Source organism: Hylobates moloch, unplaced genomic scaffold (genome assembly GCF_009828535.3).
Source record: "Hylobates moloch isolate HMO894 unplaced genomic scaffold, HMol_V3 SCAFFOLD_12, whole genome shotgun sequence".
In the NCBI taxonomy this organism is placed as follows: Eukaryota; Metazoa; Chordata; class Mammalia; order Primates; family Hylobatidae; genus Hylobates; species Hylobates moloch.
Window position 1 is genome coordinate 74,086,702 of NW_026652287.1, and position 23,533 is coordinate 74,110,234.

The 23,533-nt window shown below is 35.4% G+C and overlaps 1 pseudogene; it reads left to right on the forward strand.

Moving 5' to 3' along the window:
• The first annotated feature begins 6,304 nt into the window (after window positions 1-6,304).
• On the forward strand, window positions 6,305-22,655 carry LOC116479024 (SURP and G-patch domain-containing protein 1-like; annotated as a pseudogene).
• Window positions 22,656-23,533: the final 878 nt, after the last annotated feature.

Genomic DNA, 23,533 nt, shown 5'->3' on the forward strand with positions numbered 1-23,533 from the left:
AAACACTGACCTAAGTTTTATTCAGAAATGTCAATATGCTCACTAGCACTAGGTTTTTTTAATCTCTCATAAATTAAAATCAGAAGACAAGAACTCTAGAACAGACTCATTATAATAATGCTTATATAACAATGTAAAAAAATCACAATTTCATGATGCTCTATTCCTTATTTGTGATGTGAGAGGCAATAAATAAAGGTTATGATGAAATTCTATGAGGCCAGATTGCCTGGGTTGTATTCAGGCTCTACCACTCCAACTGTGGGATGTTGAAAAGTTATTTACTTTCTATGAGATGATTCCTTCATTACATGTAAATGGGGAAAATAATGGTGCTTCTTTTTTTGAGTTTTGTAAAACCTAAATAAGCTCATCAGTATAGCACATTTGGAACAGGCAAATACTCAACATTCACTAAACAGGACTATACTAAACACTTTGCAAATACTTGCTAACATTACATGTAAAATGGGAAAATTAATGTTTGTGTATTGTGTACTGCTTTGGTTCTCGTGACACTCAAATATAAAGTTAAAAAGTCAAATTGAAAATTATAAAGAACTATAAAAATATGTATTTCATGATTCAGCTTTCTGCCTATCATATAATCATATTTCTTTTTTTGTTTTTTAAGAAACACTCAGTGGCACAATTATAGCTCACTACAGCCTTGAACTCCTGGCCTCAAGCAAACCTCCCGCCTCAGCCTCCCGGGCAGCTGGGATTACAAGTGCCAGTCACCTCATCCAGCAAGTTTTTTAAGAAGTGATTTTGACATATAAAAGAAAGTTTTTACTACATATATATTTTTTTCCTTTCTCTATTCCACCATGTTTGTCTCTAAGATGATGAGTACATCTTGTGTATTGGTATCCAGACATTAGAAAGACAAGAAATTATCAAGCCTGTAGGGTTCATGTGAACTATGTGGTAATGAATAAAGTCTTTCCGAGAAACATGAAAGGAGGAAAAGAGACTATTGTTTCAGGACTGATATTTGAAAACCAAAACAAACTTTACAGGTAAACAATGGTTCCAAGTTCACTGACAATTTCTATTTCCTAGAGTAAGCAGCAGTAAACAGGGCTAGCCTAAAGAAGGAACAGAGGAGTATTTGTTAGAATTGTTAATGAGAAGGGTCATTTAAATTATTGTTACACAATGATTTTATTCATATAGACCATTTAATTTCACGAAACTTTGCACTTTAATCTCTTAGTTCTTTCTGTGCACTTCCAATGTGCATCATCAAGCATTTAATTGCATTTCAGTCACATGCCTTCTGTGGATCTAGAGACTTTTTCTTTTAACCTGCTCAATCTTGTGATACGTTGACTGATAATTGAGCATAGAATTTAAAAAAATATATTTTTTTCAACAAAGAACCCTTCTGTAACTCTGGAAGCCTGTGTAAACTGATAGCTTATAAGGAGCAGAGCAAAGACTCAAAATGAAATTTTATCAAGAGCTCACTCACATTTCCAAAATCAGGTCACTGACAGAAATATTATCTCATTTCCTAGGGACCAAGAAACATCTCAGTTTGCTAAACAACCATATGGTATGCATGAGGGTACTAAAGAAATCTGATTCCAACCCTAAGGCTGGCTTAATTCACAGCTGCTGAATAGTTGATATCGGATTGGCCCTAAGCAGAAAGCTACTTGGAAACTAAACTATGAAAATATTCTAATGTACCTGCATAGATCCAGATTTCACAATTGAAGAAGAAGTCAAGCAGAAATTCAAACTGTAAACAAAGCTAGAACAAATGGTTGTTTTTTTGGTGAAAAGAGGATTTGGCACCTCCCTAGAGAACAAGGGACATACATTTCCCTTCAATATGTCTCCATTCAACTTCATGGCAAACACGCAAATTGGTTTTAATATAATTTGTTTTCACCATTAAGAAGGTATATATCAATGGGAAACATTTTATTTTTCCAGATTTAAATTATTTGATCTGTGAAAGAATGATGATGGATAATTTTTCTACTGTATGAAGTATACTAGAGATCTCATTCCAAATCTATCAAAAAGGAATCTTTATTTGAAAAAAAAATTCATTAAAAAAGAAAAAAGTTACAATTCTTCAGAAAAGTTACCAAGATTTATATTACTGGATTTTTAAAAAAATATAATATATCCTTACAGGAAGAAAATGATGCAATTACCTGACAACAATAATCAATAAGTAAAGGAATAACATTACTAAATTTAAAAATGCTAAAAATGTTTGAGGGAAGCAAGGGGAAAAGTTAGAAGATACGTATAGAGATAGGCAGAAAAACAGAGCATGGAGTGATTTTCATTATTGTTGTAGTCAAAGCTTTGGACCATAAGCATTAGAGGAATAACCCTGACTCAAAGGTCATTCTAACCAAGTCACAACTATATGTTCTACATGGAAGTCTGAGGTCAAAGCTTTGTGCTAAATGCCTGCACTATACCATCTGTATATCTACTATGTGAACTTTGGCTAGGGCAAAAACTGGTAAAGGATTCAGGATTCTACTAGTTCTTCAAAGATGCATATAAAGTATAGCATGGTATGATTTTATCTGATTTACAGTCATAGAAAGGAGAAAAAAGTCATTGTGGGGTTCTGTTCTTTAGTGCAGGTAATTTACTTTTATGGGAAGTTGTTTCATTGCAGAACAATCTTGTTTATCATAAATACTGAATCTTGGAAATATCACCTATTAATTCTGTAATAAATGAGTCACAAGGAATATCAGGCTGAATTTCAACAAATAATTTCAGAATTATATCAATTATAATTTACTCCTGAACTTTTTAGTATAAAAGGAAGCCATAATCATTGAATTAATAATCCAACATAATAATCACTCAATAGGAGGGTTAGAATGGTATTGATGAAAAAGAATCAATGTACTATTAACTATAGTGAAGTTTCATGGCACTTTTAACCTCCTTTGTCTTTTTTTTTTAAGATTTTATATTTTACTTAAACCCAAGTACCTAAATGCTATTAATAGTATATGGCTTATGACAATTCAGAGGCTAATGAAATCGCTGAATAGCTTATATGGCTACCCAGAAGGGATTTGGAGGCAAGATGTACTTTAGGTTGACATTCTATGTAGTAATTTGTATTATAGTGAAATGAGTCTATAAAGTATCTAGTAGACCAGGAAAAAAAACAGTGATTTTTTTTTTTAAGAATAACATCCTTTTATCTCTTCTTATGCTCTTACCCTCTTAGGTTCCTTAGCTTGTCACCACAATAAATAGCTTCTACCTCCTGCTAAGCCATGCTCAGTGGGGGCTTTGTAAGGTCAGAAAACTAAGCAAACAGGAACAGAGGATGAAAGGAAAATAGTTTTATAAAAAGGCAGAAATGTTAGGAAAACATATAAAAATATATACGGTTAGTCTACAGTAGTATTTTGCAAAGCATGCTGTATGTAACATGAAATCCATAAGATATTTTTATCGTGAGACAATCCATTAAAAAGTGCCATATTCAAAAACTGTGGAAAATCTGCATATGCCAACAGATTCAAAGGTATGTTTGCACATCTAATGCTCTAACTCATGAAGAGAAGAAACTTATTTAACCTTGCTTAGCTATGTGATTCCAAATGTGTTTGATTGTTGAAGTCTTTCTACCACTTAATTCCTATCAAACAGCTGCTTAAATCAGGGTTCTGCAAATCACACTTTGGGAAAACGTGGTTTGGGTTAAATAGTCAAGTGCTGATTGTTCCCTTCCAAAATGAAAATTGAAAGAGCTAAATATATTCAAAAGATAAACATTTTATATTTGCTTTTCTCATGCATATATTCATTCATTTAAAAATTTAAAAATAAAACAACTATCTGTGAGATCATGTCAGTCAAACTGGAGTTCCTGCCACTCTGTTGATTAGATAGTGCTTTAACCCCTTGGATTGAAATTCTTTAAAAAATTACAAGACACCATTTCCTTTTTCTCTCCCAAATATACTGCCAAGGAGGGTACAGCTGTAACAACCCATTGCTCTCAACTTCTTCAAGTATCCTACTGGTTTTGTAGCCAAGAGAAGGAAGCATGGCTCACTTACAGAATGAGGCAGACAGACGGATTTTCCACTGTTAAAGCCAAATATCTGAATTCTACCCTTTAACTCTACCAACAGTGTGAGAAAGTGTTTTGACACCCTTATGATTTCTTCAGAGCAGAAATTTTGGACCTAGTGTGACCTCCAGCCATAAATGTCAGATCTCATTTGGAATAAAAAGAGAAGAATTTCCTTCAGCTCCTTTTATAGCAAAAAGAAAAGCAACCTAGCATGATCTAAACAAATAAAAGCCTTAACTTTTGTAGATGTATATTCTTCTCTTTTAATTCAGTATTCAGTCTGTTTTCAGAAAAGAGTCCATAAATATTGGTGTATAATACATAGGAGTAAATGTCTGTTTATATCATTGCCTTCATATGAGAAGGCTGCATGTGTGGGATAGTCTTAATGGCAAGGGACTAGATGCAGTTACCTTCCAATAGAAAATATAGCAATATTATATACAAGATTATAATATAATTAGACACTTAGAAATAGACACATGCACAGAACTAAAGATATTTATTAGAGTCATTTGAGCTATTTCTAAAGAAAAGGTTAAAATAGGAATAATAAGAGGGACAAAAAACAACAGCATGTTATGCATAGGATATTATATGCATATAATCAAAGATATAAAGAGACTGAAAGTGGTGAAGTATGACACAATGTTCTTATCTGGGTGACTGGGCTAACTGTGATATTGCAATATGATTTTGAGAATACATAAATAGATTGCGAGGAGGGGATGATGAGCTTATTATAGTGCATTTTGTTGTGGAAGTATCCACTAAATGTTTAGATAGCAAAGGGGATGGGAGAGGTGGAGGGAGGTCTGGCCTAAAGCTACAAAACTGGTAATTTTCAGCACATCGGAGATAACTGAAAGCCTGAGAGAGAATTAGATAAGCCAGATAAGCGACAGGTTGGGAGAGATTTAGTGAGAATACCTTAATTTGAAGGGATCCATAGGGAATATTATATCCAATTACATATTATTTTAATATTTAATTTAATATTTAATATTATATTTAATATTTAATATTATATATTACATTAATGTCTTATTTCTCTTTATGTGCTATTTACCTTTTTAAATATGTTTATACTTAAAAAGCAGTCTTGCAGTATATCCAAATAATTTAAATCTTTGTAGAAAAAGAAAACTCCTACCTTTCAAATAGTTTGTCAGTATTACTATTGAAGCCACACACCATGAGTGTAACCAAAGTCCTACTCTTTTATTTGTCCTTTAATATAAATAGGGAAATTCCAATTTTAAACATAAATAAATCTTCACTTGAGGTGATATTTTATGCAGAATTGTTGATGAATTATGTTGAATTGTTCTTATATTAATATGATGTCATCAGTATTATTATTCAGGACACATTCTCTTCCATGTTTCAGGGTAACTGAACTTTAGAATTAGATATAGATTGTATTATTTATTTTAGGAGAGCAAGATGGCATAACGGAGATTGCATGGACTTCAGAATTTGAAAAACTCAACCTCAAATTGTAATTTTTTTTTTTTTTTTGAAACAGGGTCTGGCTCTGTCACCCAGACTGGAGTGCAGTGGTGCAATTTTGGCTTTCTGTAGTCTCAACCCAGGTTCAAGCAACCCTCCCACTTCAGCTTCCCCAGTAACTGGGACTATTGGCACACACCACCATGCAGAGCTAATTTTTTGGATTTTTTTGTAGAGGACCTCATATAATTTAGTGTTAGAAAACACACTTCAGCCAGTTGTAGTCCACCTGTCCACACACACACAAAAGTGTAGAGCTTGAAGATAGTTTTTGTACAACCCAAAATCAGATATACAATATTTTTCAAGACTGCAGAAGATTCCCTCATTCATTTTTCTGTTCATTTCTCACCTTCAGTTTTCTAATTATTCTGGCTCTTTTAACCATCATTTAGTCAATTCTTGAAATTCACATAAATAGATTTATATAATATATCCTCTTTTGTGTCCCGCTTCTTTTGCTCAACATAATGTTGATAAAATTAATCTACATTATTCTGCATATTATGATTTTATTATTTTATAGATAAGCAGTATTGATTTTTAATAGGTGGGTAGCATTTATTTTTATAGGTGGGTAGTATTTATTTTTTATAGGTAAGTAGTTTTTTTTTTTTTTATAGGTTGGTAGTATTTCATTGTTTGAGTGTATTACCACTCATCAATTTTCTTATAGGTAGATTTATGGGTTGTTTCCAGTTTGGAAATATGAATAAACCTGTTGTAAATATCATTTTGGATATGATTTTTGAGAATCTATGCACTCATGTCTTTCAGGTATGTAGTAGTAATGGATTTTCTGAGTCAGGATGTAGGCATATGTTTAGCTTTAGTAAATACAAGCAGTTTTCCAAAGTCTTTTAACTAATTTATACAATCACCAAAAGTGAATACAAGTTCCGGTTCCTCTACATCCTTGCCAATAATTAATACTGTAAATCTATTTAATTTTAGCTATTCCGTAGGTGAAAAAGTGGTATATCATGGAGGAATCAATTTGTTTCTCCAATGGTAAATAATGTTAAATATTGTTCCATATACTTATTGGAGGTTTGAATATTCTCCTTTATAAACTTCCAGTTAATGTTAATTTCTTTCATTGGAGAATATCTTGATTTCCTCTTTATTCCTGAAGGATATTTTCATTAGATATAGAATCTTGGTTGATAGTTCTCTTATTTCTGGCCTTTATGGTTTCTGATGAGAAATCTGTTGCCTATTAGAATTCTTTTTGCTTTATTGGTAATGTGGCATTTCTCATTTACAGCTTTCAATGTGTTTTCTTTGTCTTTAGTTTTCAGAAGTTTAACTGTCATGTCTCTTGGTGTCATATTTTTTGTTTTATCCTGTTGGGAGTTTGCTCAATGTATTAGTCAGTGTTCTCTAGAGAATCATAACCAATAAGATAGATGATAGATAGATAATAGGGGATTATTAAAGGAATTGGCTTAATTGATTATAGAGGCTAAGGAGTCCTGTGAACAGTCATCTGCAAGCTGAAGACCCTGAAATGCTGGCATTATGTATGGCTCAGTACAAGTCTGAAAGCCTCAGAACCAAGGAAACTAATCATTTAACTCTCGAAGGCAAAAGCCCAAGAACCCGAGGGGCTACTGGTGTAAGTTTTGGAATCCAAAGGCTGGACAGCCTGGATGTACTAGGTTAGCAGAAGAAGGGTATTCCAGCTGCAGAATAGAAAGAGAAAGAATTTGCCTTTCCTTGGCCTTTCTATTCTAACAGGACCCTCAGCTAATTGGATAGGGCTCATCCACATTGAGGGAAGATCTTTCCTAGCCAGTCCACCAACTCACATACCAACCTCTTCTGGAAATACCCTCTCAGACCTACCCAGAAATAAGGTTTTTCCAGCTCTCTAAGTATTTCTTAATCAAGTCAAGTTGACAGCTGACACTATCACACTTAGCTTCTTTAGACTAATATGTTTCTGTTTTTGCCAGACTTGAGACATTTTTAGCCATTATTTTTTAAGTACTGTTACAGCCTCACCTTTTTTGTTTCCTTCCTGGACTCTAATAACATGAATGTTAGGTTTTTTGTTTTTTTTGTTTGTTTGTTTGTTTTTTCATTATAACCCCACTGTTCCTGCCCAGTTCTGTCTACTTTTTATTCAGTCTATTTTCTTTCTATTCTCATTAAGTAATTTGTGTTGTTGTATCTTCAAGGTCTTTGTCTCCTTTGTTTCATCCATTATGCTGTTGAAACTATCCACTGAGTTACTAATTTCAATTATTTCATTTCTCAGTTCTATAATTTTTACTTAGTTCTTCTTTATATCTTTAATTTCTTTACTGAGACTTTCCACTTCCTTGCCATAGCTTCCTATTTTTATGTTTCAAGCATTTTTTGTGGCTTATTTAAGTATTTTTTTATCATGGCTGCTTTAAAATCTTTGCCAGATAATTCTAATATCTCTGTTATCTCAGTGTCAACATCTATTGATTATCTTTTTAATTCAGTTCGAGATCTTTTTGGTTCTTGGTATGATGTAAAATTTTATATGAATACCTAGACATTTTGGGTATTATAAAATGCTGCATCTTACTTAAGCCTGTTTTAGCTCTCTTTCTCTGACATCACTTTGGCAGGGGAAGAGTGGGGCACCCCCTTGTTACTGCCAGAGGGGGACAGAAATTCGGTTCTACACTTGGCCGACATCTATACTCAAGGAGGGAAGGTACTAATTATTGTGAGATAGTAGGAGTTCTGGCTCACTGCTAGATTTCTACTAATATCTCCCTGTCTAGTAGGAGACGGGGTGCCTTGTTTCTGTATCTCACATGGCCCGTACTTACACTAAGATAGCTGGGGGGGGAAGCCTTATTGCTACTGTGATGGCAAAAGCCTTGACTCTCCAAGAGACATCCTTTAACACCTTCCCAGTGAGGAAAAGAAAGAGTAACAGTTCATTACTGCAAGGTAGAAGTGAAAATGGAGGCTTACCATTTGGTCTTCGTTGATACCATGTGAGGGTCCTTGTTATCATCTGGAGAGAACGAATGTCTTGGTACCCAACTCAGCCTTCTCTGACACCAGCCCTGTAGGGTACAGAAGGGAGGTTTATAAACTTCACTACAACCTAGAGACAATGAAAATCTAGGCTCTGAACTCTGCATTTGCTGGCTGGATGAGGATGGTACCATGGTCTTTCTTAAGGTGTTTTTCTTCAATAAAGAGTCTATTGTATAAAAGTTTCTGTCTTGCTAGATTGCCATTTTTCTGTTCTTTTAGTTAGGAACAGCAGGCATCTGTCAGAACTTTTTAAAAATATGTTTCTGTTGGCATTACCAGGTTACTATCTTAGCCAGCTCGCAGTTTGGAATATGTGAATCAAAAAGAAAATCCAGGAAACTCATCACTACATCATTTCTCCGGTACCGAGGTCCCTAAACTGCCTGATTCTCTCTCTCCACCTTTCAGAATACGTATATATGTCTCAGTTTTTAAATGTACATAGCCAGAGGAATAGGGAAAAATGTGTCTAATCCCAGGCAAAAGTATATATATATATACACATACATATATATACACGTATATATATATATGTATTTGTGTGTGTGTATATATATATATACTTTTTTGTGTATATATATATATATATATATAAATAAATTTTCATTATTGGTTCTATAACCACATAACTAGTGAAATAAATTTCTAAATAAAATATTCACAAATATAATTCACCAGTGTTTTGAAAATAAAATATATCATGGCAAAAGTAATATTCAGCCCTGAGAAGACAACACATATTAAATTCCCTAAGAATTAAATTTTTGGTAGTCATTCTAAGTTGTCAAAATATTGTAATAAATTAAAGCATACATTTATAACAGAAAATATCAAACTCTTAATATGACAGGACTAATTTACCCACCATGGAAGATAACTGTTCTTAGTGGAGAGTTAAGAAATAATGTATTAAGGACAGAAAAATGTGTGAATGGTTGCATCTAGGTGAACTGTAGCCTAAGTACACAATATAGGGTAAACAATTTAATAAAATGTGGTATATAACTCATATTCTAAGAAAAAAACATTTTATTGACAGGAGCACTGGGCAGAAAATTTGACTTGATGTCTTAAACTTGAGTTATTGTTCTTAATTTCTTAATTCAATGATATTAGAACCCAGATGTTTTTAAATCAGCTACATCTCATCTTTATCCTCTATACATCCTATTGAATGTATTATCCTACTAAAAACAGTTGACCTGGAAACACAAAATTCATGAATACTGAAATAAAATTGTGATCTTTTTTCACTATTTTTAGTTTTGTTTTAAAGAATTTCTTGTTTATTGTGTTTGTAAACACATGTACTCATGCATATACACAGACAGTTGCATTTCTCTTGTAAGTATGCACATTTTGCCACAGCAAGTATTAAGTTATAACCAAAGAGAGGTCCCTCATTCTTAGCTTTAAAAGAGAATGGTTATATCTGATAAGATGATACTTGTTTGATTTCTCACTTGATCTGTTGGCTGGAACACCTCAAATCAACTCCTCAGTCCTTCTCTTGCATGGTACTCTCTCTAGTTGAGGCAACCTCCAAGACTCTAGATACCAATCTTTGATTCTCCTATTTTATTGAATTATTCAACTTTATGGTCATCTCCATCCTGACTTTCTAACTATTTGAACCATATTCGTATCATATGTTAGGATCAATCAAAAACTGCCTAGCCAGAGGGCATTTTGAACAGCAGCATTCTATATCTGAAAGTTCTATAAAAGAGACTCAGTATAAAACTGAAGGAAACCTAGACAAGGAAAAATCTTTAAGTTGGTTTACTCCACCAGTTTCTGATGTCCTTCCTTGGTGACACTCCAGAGGATCAAAGCCAGGTCTAGGATTGTAATTCAGAGTTCAGAGGTGGCAAGAATAGGAGTGAAGTGGAGTCAACCTCTCAGCAGAGAGACTTGCCTCACATATAGGAAAATAACAACAAAACTTCTCTAAAAAGTGTATTTTTGGTGAGCTGTCATGAATCTTCTTTTAGGAAAAAAAAATACAGCTTATTTTGTTGAATTTTTTGGTGTTATTTAAAAAATTCCAGCCTCAAGGTCTCTAATTAAAACACCTCCCAACTTGACTCAGGTCAAAACCATTAATTAAGACAAGCATTATCTCTCCTACAATGTGAGCTGAAATTTCCCCAATTATCTTTTAGTAACTCAGCTTCTGGTGACAAATTATTCCGTAATAATCAAAACACTTGTATGAACTCTGTAGGTAGAAGGCCACACTGCTTTGCCTCTAAGGAACTTGGATTCCACCTTCAAGATCTCATGTCAGAGAATGATTCATGACTGACAAGAATCCATGCTGAAGGCTAACCTTAGGGCTTCTGAGACCTGCAGCCTCACCCTTTCTCTTAATGAATGGCAAACAGTCTTCTGTCTAAGTCTTGTAGAGCCTAATTCTTCCATCAGTTGTTCTGCTCTTTGTTGTAGTATTAAAATCACTTCAATGACTTCCAGAATTTATTTGACATAGAAATTGCTTCTAATAAAGTTGCTCACCTGTTGCTAATGTTGAATTTGCCTGGTCAAGTCAAGTTGATCATTAGTCCCAGCAAGTGCTACACATGTAGTTCTTGGGACATAGTTAAATTGACTTAAATTCCCATGAAATCAGTATACAGTTGATCTCTTATCTTTTACCCAAATTATTTTTAAAAGAAAATTCAACCTGTATCACTTCACTGATAGAATTACCATGTAAAGCTGGGTGGCTTATGCCTATAATCTCAGCATTTTGGTAGTGCTGGGAGGATCATCTGGAGTCCAGAGTTTGAGACCAGCCTGGCCAACATGGTGAAATCCCGTCTCTACTGAAATTTAAAAAAATTAAAGGGACGTGGTGGCATGTGCCTGTAATCCTAGCTACTCAGGAAGCTGAGGCAAGAGAATCACTTGAACCAGGAGGCAGAGGTTGCAGTGAAGCAAGATCACAGCACAGCACTCCATCCTAGGTGACAGAGCAAGACTCCATCTCAAAAACAGGAAAAGAAAGGAAATAAATAATAAAAAAAAAAATTTAGGAACTGCCTATATTTAAATACTGTGATTTCTTATTTAAAACAAATTTACGAGGGCCTGGCCTGGTGGCTCACGCCTGTAATCCTAACACTTTGGTTGGCTGAGGCAGGTGGATCATTTGAGGTCAGGAGTTCAAGACCAGCTTGGTCAACATGGTGAGACCCCTGTCTCTACTAAAAATACAAAAATTAGCCAGGAGTGGTGACACACGCCTGTAATCCCAGCTACTCAGGAGGCTGAGGTAGAAGAATCGCTTGAACCCAGGAGGCAGAGGTTGCAGTGAGCCAAGATTACACCAGCCTGGGTGACAAAGTGAAATTCCATCTCAAAAAAATAAATAAATAAAAATAAAAATAAATTAATTAATGAGAATATAGCAGTAATTTTTAGATAAAGGGTAAATGATCTTTTTCTGTAGATGGTTAAGCTTTTCTTGGCAGGTACTAAGTGATCAAGGGTCACATTGAAGGTGTTCTGATTGAAAAATAATAACTGCACCTTATAATGTTTATATAGAGGAGACTTGCTTCTGGGTTTCTGAAAGTTCTACATCTCACCTTTCTCCTTTTTCAGGAATGTGTTATGGAGGGACAGGAAAATCTCCACAGTTTTGTTACTGATTATCTGAATATATACACAGCGGAAGCTAGTTTTCAACTACCATTTCCCCCCCCACTTCTCCCCTGAGACATGTCTCTTGAAGTTGTTTAGCTGAAAGTTTAAATGGCAACAAGACTGGAAATGATATTTAGGATTCTGTATGGGGATAAGGAATTGAAAGAGGGCAGGCTCTTGAGATTAGTCTATGGTGACATATGAACACAATTATGGCCTCAGGCTGACCATTGAGAATCCATGAACCAAGGAGTTGGCAGTAAAAAGATTTGGTGCCCTTTTGCTGAGAGAATCTTTGTTCCTCTCCTAAGTTTCACAGACAGCACAAATAGAACAAAGAAAGACAAACATGCACATGGAATGTGTAACCAGTTCAGGGGAAGAAAGGTTAATTAGTAGCAGAAATGGTTAAGGTTACACTGTAAGAGAAAGATCTTCTTAAGGACACCACTGAAAAGCAGGGCATCAAAGGATCATAAAAGAGCAAGGGGTGCACATAGTAGAAATATGGATTTTGTTATGTCAGAGCCTAGATTTTTAAAGAACTACTATGATGGGGCTACAAAAGTGTACACAGATATTTTGAACTCCAGAGTTCATATCTTCCCTACGGAGTTGTATTAGTCAGTTGGAAATTTTAAAACTTTGTTAAAACTTTAATTTTATCAACTCTTTTATATTCTGCTGTTTTGAATATTTATGTTATCTAATGTTATCATAATTGTTCTCTTTCCTGTATTGTGAATTGTCAGTTCATAGTGTATTTATCTATTATTATATTAGTATTTTCTTATTTGTCTGAGGCATTTAAACTTTAATGATAGAAATGGTCTAATTTATTTTAATACTTTGATTCATAGTATTTGTCTTTCAATTGAAGTTTCCTCAAAGCTGTAGTATTTTATGCTGAGAATTTACTGACATTCTTATTTGGAAGTTCTTCCATTGCTTTTAAATTCAGATAACTTGCCCTGCTGAATTTTTTTTCCCACAATACTTTTATAATATACAACACAACTAGTATTATCTAGAGCCTCATTATGATATCATTAGGACATCATCTTTAATATGTTTATTTGTGTTTGTTTCTGCTTCTGTATTAATTTGAAAATAAATTTTATTTATAAAGTAGTTATTAGTTCTCTCATATTTTCTTATCAAACTAAAGCAAAGGGGTGGAGAAAAATAATATTGCCTATTTTAGCAGGAATGTATGATAAGTAGCTGTTGAGCAACATACTAATAGTATAGTAAAATTCTGGAAGGTAATAATTTCTTAAAGCCATTACAAGCACTGTGTCTTTTAAAATTATGCATGTGATAAAAACAATGAAAGAAATGATAGCATCTGCAATGCTAAGCAACAACCTGAGAAAAGCAAACTGTCAAAATATAATTTTTCCTTCCACATAGCATACGTAGTAACACGCTACAGGGACATAAAATGCCGAGGGAATCTATAATGTCTCTTTTAGAATTATTAGATACCTATTAATTAATTTTGTAATTGAAAACTACGCTTTGTTTGTAAATGTGTATGCAATGTGTACAAATATTCTGAAATATCTTTAATTTATAAACTATAAATATTATCTATGGAAACAATTTTAGGATAATAAGGTACTTCATTCCAATTTCCTCACAAAAAGAAAGTGGTAACCAGGAGGTTTCAATAGCTTGTAAATTATTAAAATTTTGGGAAGGTCATAAGATGATCAGCACAAGCATGTTTCACTTCATGTAGATACTGGAGTAGGATGTAGTGTGATTGAGAAGGATTAGATTCAGTTCTGTCACAGTCGTTCAGTGATTCTGCTTATTTTGACAGCCCAAGTATCATGAGGGTATTGACAAATGTTGATATAGAATTATATGCTTCAAATTATCTTTTTAACCCATTTATTCCTAAGGTTGCAATTTCTTGAATTTTTGCAATCAGACTTTGGCGATGATCTTGATCAGTAGGATATAAATAACCCCCACATGCTCAGTGTTCCAATAATAAAACACAAGGCATACATGGAATCATTGAAGAAAAAATTCATTAAAATGTTAATATGTATAACCAAAAAAAATTTTACTATCTAAGAACTAAGACAAAGCTTTCAATTAAACTATGTTGATTCACTCATTACTAAATTATAATCAACAATTACACATACACAGCAACATATGATAATGATAATAATAGTAGTAATACTGCTACTAATACTAATACTAATGATTTTTTTAAAACCTAGGAAGCACCAGGCATTGCATTGTGCATTTTATGTGCTTTATCTATTTAATCTTCACAAAAACTCTACATAGAAGTTACATTCTATAACAATGCCTCTCACACTTTTTTATTTAGCTTTTTTTTAAATTCAGACTGAAAATGTCCAAAGACAGGGATAACATGGCAAAATCAGAGTATAAATCTAAGTGTTTAACTTAAATATGTAATACTGGTAGTTGTCAATTCTAAAAAGCATTTTAACCATTTTTATTTTATCTGGTAAAAATTATGTTTAAAAGACAAAGGAGTAATTTCAACATTTAGGATGATGGTTAATTATGGAAGGGAGGAGGACAGGATAGGAAAGTAAGGAGCAAAGAGACAGAGTTAATATTTGCAATGTTCTGCTTTTTTTTTTTTGTTTTGAGATGGAGTCTCGCTCTGTTGCCAGGCTGGAGTGTAGTGGCACGATCTTGGCTCACTGCAACCTCCACCTCCCGGGTTCAAGTGATTCTCCTGCCTCAGCCTCCCAAGTAGCTGGGATTACAGGTGTGTGCCACCATGCCCAGCTAATTTTTGTGTTTTTAATAGGGACGGGGTTTCACCAAGTTGGCCAAGATGGTCTCGATCTCTTGACTTCATGATCCGCCTGCCTTGGCCTCCCAAAGTGCTGGGATTACAGGCATGAGCCACCACGCCCGGCCTGTTCTGCTTCTTAATTGAGGTGGTAGATCCATAGGTGTTTGTTCTATATTTATTACCAATATGTGATGTATATTATATATAATATAAAATACATATATAATCAATTAAACGATTTTAAAGTTTCTCAGATTTCTGGTAATTTAATATCCATTCAGATAATATGAAGTACATTTGTGAACTGATTAGGCCCATCTAGAACTTTACTTAAAAATGCTGTGCCAATCAGAAATGAAAAAGGTTACATTACAATCGATTCCACAGAAATATAAAATCCTCAGAGACTATTACAAACATCTCTATGAACACAAAACTAGAAAATCTAGACGAAATAGATAAATTCCCAGAAACACACAATCTCCCAAGATTGAATCAGGAAGTAATTGAAACACGGAAAAGACGAATATTGAGTTCTGAAATTGAATCAGAAACAAAAAACCTCCAACCAAAAGAAGCTCCAGACCAGATGGATTCACAGCTGCATTCCACCAGACATTCAAAGAAGAATGGATACCAATTTTACTGAAACTATTCCAACAAATTAAGGAGGAAGGAATCCTCTGTAACTCATTCTATGAAAGCAGCATCACTCTGATATCAAATCCTGGCAAAGACACAACAAAACAAGAAAACTACAGGCCAATATCCCTGATGAACATAGATGCAAAAACCCTCAACAAAATACAAGCAAACCAAATGCAGCAGCACATAAAAAGTAAATTCACCATAATCAAGTAGATGTCCTTGCTAGGATGCAAGGTTGGTTCAACATACACAAATAAATAATGTGATTCACCACATAAACAGAATTGAAAACCAAAACTATATGATCTCTCAAAAACACGGAAAAAGCCTTTGATAAAATCAAACATTCCTTCATGATAAAAACACTCAGGAAACTAGACATCAAAGAAACATACCTGAAAATAATAGGAGACATCTATGATAAACCTACAACCCACATTATGCTGAATGGGCAAAAGCTGTAAGCATTTCCCTGGAGAACTGGAACAAGACAGAGATATCTACTCTCACTATTCCTTTCAACATAGTACTGAAAGTCCTAGCCAGGGCAATCAAGCAAGAGAAAGAAATAGGCATCCAAATAAGAAAAGAAGAAGTGAGATTTTCTCTCTTCACTGACAACATGATTCTACATCTATAAAAACCCTAAAGACACGAGCAAAAGGCTCCTGGAACTAATAGACAACTTCAGGAAAATTTCAGGATACAAAATTCATGTACAAAAATCAGTAGCATTGCTATACCCCAATAATGTTCAAGCTGAGAGTCCAATTAGGAATGAAATCTCATTTACAATAGCTAAAATAGAAAAAAATATATATCTAGGAATACACCTAACGAAGGAGGTGAAAGACCTTACAAGGAGAACTACAAAATACTGATGAAAGAAATCATATATAGGACAAACAAATGGAAAAACATTTAATGCTCATGGACAGAAAGGAGCAATATAATTAAAATAATCATACTGCCCAAAGCAATCTACAATTCAGTGTAATGCCTATCAAATTGCCAATGTAATTTTTCAAAGAATCATAGAAAAACCATCCTAAAGTTCATTTGGAACTAAAAAGAGCCGGAATAGCCAAGGCAATCCTAAGCAAAAAGAACAAAGCTGGAGGCATCAAATTACCCAACTTCAAGCTATACTAAAAAGCTACAGTAACCAAAACATCCTGGTCTTGGTCCAAAACAGACACATAGACTAATGGAACAGAATACAGAGCAAAGAAATAAAGCTGCACACCTACAAACATCTGATCTGTGACAAAGTTGACAAAAACAAGCAATGGGGAAAGGACTCCTTATTCAATAAATGGTGCTGAGATAGCCAGCTAGCAATAAGCAGAAACTGGACCCATACCTTTCACTACATATAAAAATTAACTCAAGATGGATTAAAGACTTACATATAAGACCTCAAACTCTAAAAATCCTGGAAGAAAATCTAAGAAACACCATTCTGGACATTGGCTTCAGGAAATAATTTGTGGCTAAATCCTAAAAAGCAACTGCAACAAAAACAAAACTTGACAAGTGGGTCCTAATTAAACTAAGGAGCTTCTGCACAGCACGATAAACTATCAACAGAGTAAACAGACAGCCAACAAGATGGGATAAAATATTTGCAAACTATGCAGCTGGTAAAGATCTAATATCTAGAATCTTTAAGGAATTTAAACAAATCGACAAGCTAAAAACAAATAACCCACTTAAAAATGGGCAAATGACATAAAGAGACACTTCTCAAAGGGAGACATACAAGCAGCCAGTAAATATATTTTAAAAATGCTACACATCACTAATTATCAAAGAAATGCAAATCCAAACCACAATGTGGAGACCCAGGGGAAAGGGTGGGAGGGAGGTTAGAGAGAAAAGACTACCCATTGGGTACAGCGTACACTGCTCGGGTGTTGGGTTTACCAGAATCTCAGAAATCACCACTAAATAACTTATTCATGTAACCAAACACTATCTGTTCCCCAAAAGCCTACTGAAATTTTAAAAATTCGTAAAAAAAAAAAATAACTTGAAAAAAAAAACCTGAATGAGATACCATCTTACACTAGTCAAAATGGCTATTATTAAAAAATCAAAAAAAAAAAATAACCAGATGATGGTGAGGCTGTGGTGAAAAAGAAATGCTTACGCACTGTTAGTGGAAATGAAAATTAGTTCAGACACTGTGAAAAACAGTATGGACATTTTTCAAAGAACTTAGAACTACCATTTGACCCAGCAATCCCATTACTGGATATATCCAAAAGAAAATAAAATCTATCAAAGAAACACATGCACACATATGTTTACTGCAACACTATTCACAATAGCAAAGACATCATCACTGACAGGTGATCATCAATGGCAGATTGGATAAAGTAAGTGTAATATATCTATAACATGGAATACTACTCAGCTATAAGAAAGAATAAAATCATGTTCTTCTATAGCAACATGGATGCACCTGGAGGCCATTATCCTAAGCAAATTAATGCAGCAACAGAAAACCAAACCAGTTTTCCTCTAGTTCTGCATTTTCCTAATTATAAATGAGAAACTAACACTGCGTACTCCTGGACATAAAGGTAGAAACAATAGATACTGGGGACTACTAGAGAGGGTAGGGCAGGAGGGGAGCAGGTATTGAAAAACTACCTATTGGGTACTATGCTCAGTACCTGGGCGAGATCCACTGTACATCAAACTTCAGCATCACACAATATACCCAGGTAACAACCCTGCACATGTACTCTCTGAATCTAAACTAAGAGTTGAAAAAAAAACATAAAATAAAAATAAAAGGAAAAGTAAAAATGCTGTACCTATGGAGGGCAAATGAGATAAGCAGTATTCTTCTAAGAAAGTTAGTCTAGTCAGGCTTATTTCTGACCTTATTGGGATGTATTATATCATGGTCAGTCAACTCAATAGAGAGGATATGATTTAACACAGGATTTAATTTTTATTCTTATGATACATAATGAAAAAAGACTTTACCTACAACGTCTTGAATTGCTTTCTCTGTAAATGCTTAGTTTTGAAATTTTCATTGAATTAGCACAACAGAAAAGTCAACTACTATTGTCTTCACTAGTCTCCCATATGGACTTGTTTTCCTGCAAGCACATACACAGACATACATAGACACACACACACACACACACACACACACGGCAGCACTGTCCAAACACAAATTGAAAGGAGATACTGGTACACCAAGAAAAGTAATTGGTACATTATGTCATAGTGAGCTTACTCCATAACTCTTGCTAACTAGTGGGTGACAAATACAGTATGCAGTGAAATACTCAAAATTTATCTAAAGAAAAATCCCTTCCAAAATGGAATACTTACATCAATATAAAAGTATGATAAAATATTTTGCATTTACTCTGAATATTTTTAGTAAACCTTCAAAGAGTATAACTAGAGATTTTATTGACATATTTAATGTAAATGTACAGTGGTAGAGGATAATTTCTAGAAGAGATAAAAATCTTAGATTTTACTATTAGCTAAATTCATCTCAGATATTTATATCCATAACGCTTAACACGAAATACACTGATTTTTTTAGAAATCTTAAAGCAAACTCATGTAATTACATGTGAAATAAAGCTAAATTAAATTATAAATGTATTATTATATTAAGAAGGTTAAACTTCTCTGCAAGTTACATAGGAACTTTTCAAGTTGTTTTCTATAGATATATTAGTATAATTTAGAAATTTTATATTGGCTTAATTTTTCAGACAGTTTTCAAGAAAACAGGGTAATTCAACAGCTATATCATGATTTTATTACCTAAAAATTTTGCTAAATGTATGATGCTGAAGAAAAGCAAAAATGCAATCTCAAAAAAAGTATTGAGCCCTAAATATTAATCTCAGATTTATGTGCTAACTGAAAAACTCTATTCCCCTTTCCATGACTTGCACTTTTCTGTCCAACTTGTATAGAAATTGGGAAAATATTGAAAGAAAATAAAATCTTTCTACCAAAAAGACACATACACTTGTATATTCACTGAAGCATGTAAATGATTAGTGATTGAACAGTATAAGTATTTTTAGAGATGTTGTAAAACATTATGAAATAAAATAAAGATCTTCTTTATATTCCTTGTTTCAGGAAACTTTGTATCCCACTGTTACTAAGTAATCAATGTATGTTTTTAGCATTTCTAAATAATCAATGTATGTTTTTAGTATTTAATTTTGGGCTTACCCACTGCCATCTTCCCATTTCTTATTTGTTCTTATTAGCTTATAATCCAAAGCATGGGTTTCTACATCTCTTTTTTTTTTTTTCTCACTTTTAAAATATTTTATTATGGAAGTTTTCTTTTTTTTATACATACAAATTTAAATATACATTTATAATCTAAAACATCAATCATGTGTTACGTGGTTTAAAATATATGGAGAATAAAATATGTAACAATAGCATATTATTTAAATTAATGTCAAATTTTTCTAAGATTCTTTTTTTTTTAATTGCCAAAATATGTTGTTTTATTTTAAAAAATTATTTTGGGAAAAAGGCTTCTCTTGTTAAGCTAATTTTTTTGTTTGTTTTATTATTGTACTTTAAGTTTTAGGGTACATGTGCACAATGTGCAGGTTTGTTACATATGTATACATGTGCCATGTTGGTATGCTGCACCCATTAACTCGTCATTTAGCATTAGGTGTATCCCCTAATGCTATCCCTCCCCCCTCTCCCCACCCCACAACAATCCCCGGAGAGTGATGCTCTCCTTCCTGTGTCCATGTGTTCTCGTTGTTCGATTCCCACCTATGAGTGAGAACATGCAGTGTTTGGTTTTTTCTCCTTGCGATAGTTTACTGAGAATGATGTTTTCCAGTTTCATCCATGTCCCTACAAAGGACATGAACTCATCATTTTTTATGGCTGCATAGTATTCCATGGTGTATATGTGCCACATTTTTTTAATCCAGTCTATCGTTGTTGGACATTTGGGTTGGTTCCAACTCTTTGCTATTGTGAATAGTGCCGCAATAAACATACGTGTGCATGTGTCTTTATAGCAGCATGATTTATAGTCCTTTGGGTATATACCCAGTAATGGGATGGCTGGGTCAAATGGTATTTTTAGTTCTAGATCCCTGAAGCATCTCCACACTGACTTCCACAATGGTTGAACTAGTTTACGGTCCCACCAACAGTGTAAAAGTGTTCCTATTTCTCCACATCCTCTCTAACACCTGTTGTTTCCTAACTTTTTAATGATGGCCATTCTAACTGGTCTCTTTAACTGCCTTGAAAATATGTTTTTATATTATTTTTTTACAGTAACATTTTATAAAATAAAATGAATTTCTTCCCATAGAACTGCACTGTAGAGGCCAGGACAAGTGGCTTACACCTGTAATCCCAGCACTTTGGGAGGCCAAGGCAGGAGGATCGCCTGCGGTCGGGAGTTCGAGACCCACCTGGCCAGCACTGTGAAACCCCGTCTCTACTAAAAATACAAAAAAAAAAAAAAAAATTAGCCAGGTGTGGTGGTTGGCGCCTGTAATCCCAGCTCAAAGTTTCACCCTCAGAGGGAACCAAGACTCGGAAAGTAATAGAGAAATTGGCCCGCTTTGTGGCAGAAGAAGGCCCCGAGATATAAAAAGTAGCTATGGAGAACTACAAGGAAAACCCGGCATTTGCATTTTTGCAGGATAAGAATAGCAGGGAATTTCTCTACTACAGAAAGAAGGTGGCTGAGATAAGAAAGGAAGCTCAGAAGTCGCAGGCAGCCTCTCAGAAAGTTTCACTCCCAGAGGATGAAGAGGTCAAGAACCTTGCAGGAAAGTTGGCCAGGTTCGTAGTGGACTGGCATCCGGAGGTGGAAACCATCGCCCTCCAGAACAGCCGTGAGAACCAGGCATTCAGCTTTCTGTATGAGACTAACAGCCAAGGATACAAGTACTACCAATAGAAGCGGGAGGAGCTCCGGAAAGCCAAGGCCGGCTCCACAGGCAGCCTCAGGGCACCCGACCCGGCCTGACGCCCAAGTCCCCTAGTGAGGCCCTGTCAGGGACCTTGCCTCCGGCCACCACTTGCCCCGTCTCTTCCCCGCCTGCGCTTCCCGCCCCCAGTTCCTCGTCACCCCTGCTCCAGCCGCCCCAGGGAAGCCAGCCTCCGCAGCCACCGTGAAGAGGAAGCGGAAGAGCCGGTGGAGGCCAGAAGAGGATAAGGTAGAACTCCCACCTGCTGAGCTGGTGCAGAGGACGTGTACGCCTCTCCCTCGCCTCTGTCAGTTCAGGACCTCAAGGGGCTCAGCTATGAGAAGGGGAAGCCCGTGGGTCTAGTGGGCGTCACGGAGCTGTCGGACGCCCAGAAGAAGCAGCCGAAAGAGCAGCAGGAGATGCAGCAGATGTACGACATGATCATGCAGCACAAGCGGGCCATGCAGGACATGCAGCACCAGCACGGCTACCACAGCGACGAGGAGGTGTTCAGAGAGGTGGGCACCTGGAAGCACCAGCTGCGGTGCATGGAGATGGACAAGACCAGGAAATGGGCCAAGCAGCTGACAAAAGTGAGCCAGGGCAAGCATTTCATCGGAGACTTCCTGCCTCCGGACGAGCTGGAGAAGTTCTGGAAATCTTCAAGGCCCTGAAGGAGAGCCGTGAGCCTGACTACTCGGAGTACAAACTGACGGTGGAGAACACTGGCTATCAGATGCTGATGAAGATGGGCTGGAAGGAAGGCGAGGGGCTGGGCTCGGAAGGCCAGGGCATCAAGAACCCGGTCAACAAGGCCACCACCACAGTGGAAGGTGCCGGCTTCGGCACTGACCGGCTGACCGAATTCTCCAAGGAGGACAACGAGTACGAGGCCTTCCGCAAGAGGAAGATGCTGGCCTACCGCTTCCGGCCCAACCCCCTGAGCAATCCCAGACGGCCTCACTACTGAGCGTTCTGGAAAGGTACGAGGGCCGTGCCGAGTAATAAAGTCGCTGTGCTCAGTGAAAAAAAAAAAAATTGGAATGGGTGGAAGAACACATTGAGGATTTAACTTTTTAATACTTATTATTTGCATATTCTGCCTGACAACTTCTCCATTGCTCACAAACTCCCGAAAATCTCTCCACTCCCTCCTTACCCAGGAAATAAAGGAATCCCAGAACTCAAGGGCACAAACTCATTGCTACCTTGATGCAAATGGAGAGTGAAAGAAAATAACACTCTATCCATTTTCTGGTGCTATGGCAAAATAAAAACTAGACAGTTATTAAATTTTTCAATATGTTATTCTGCCACATTTCTTAGTAAATCAGCCTGCCACATCATGCACAGAGATAGATTTTGCTTTAACTCTCTATTGAATGCATGGAAGGTTTGTGCTTGGTGCGAGGCAGGGAAAATGCAAGGCAAAGAGTGTCTTGTTCAGTATAGTATATATTAATAGGCATTCCCTTGTGTACTATAGAATAAGTGAGTGAGGTACTTATAAAAGGCTGTTTCTGATACCTCTAGAGCAGTGAGTTTTTATTCTGAGCTAATATAATGACCATCAAAGCCTAGCATTTATCCGCACACTCACACAAAATTGATCCCCAGTTTTACACTTATTTTAACACACCACTCTGGATTACACCTTCATAGAACAGAATGTTTTTATACATGAGAGGAATGGTCTCTTTTCTGCAATTTTGTAATGTTTGCTCTCCGCAACTCCCACCCCCTCCCTTTTATGTATTATAGAGAAATTTCGGTTATATGAATGAAATATCTGGGCTCATTACATAAAATGGGTCTTTTCCATGGTTTTTTTTTTTTTTTTTTGAAAAT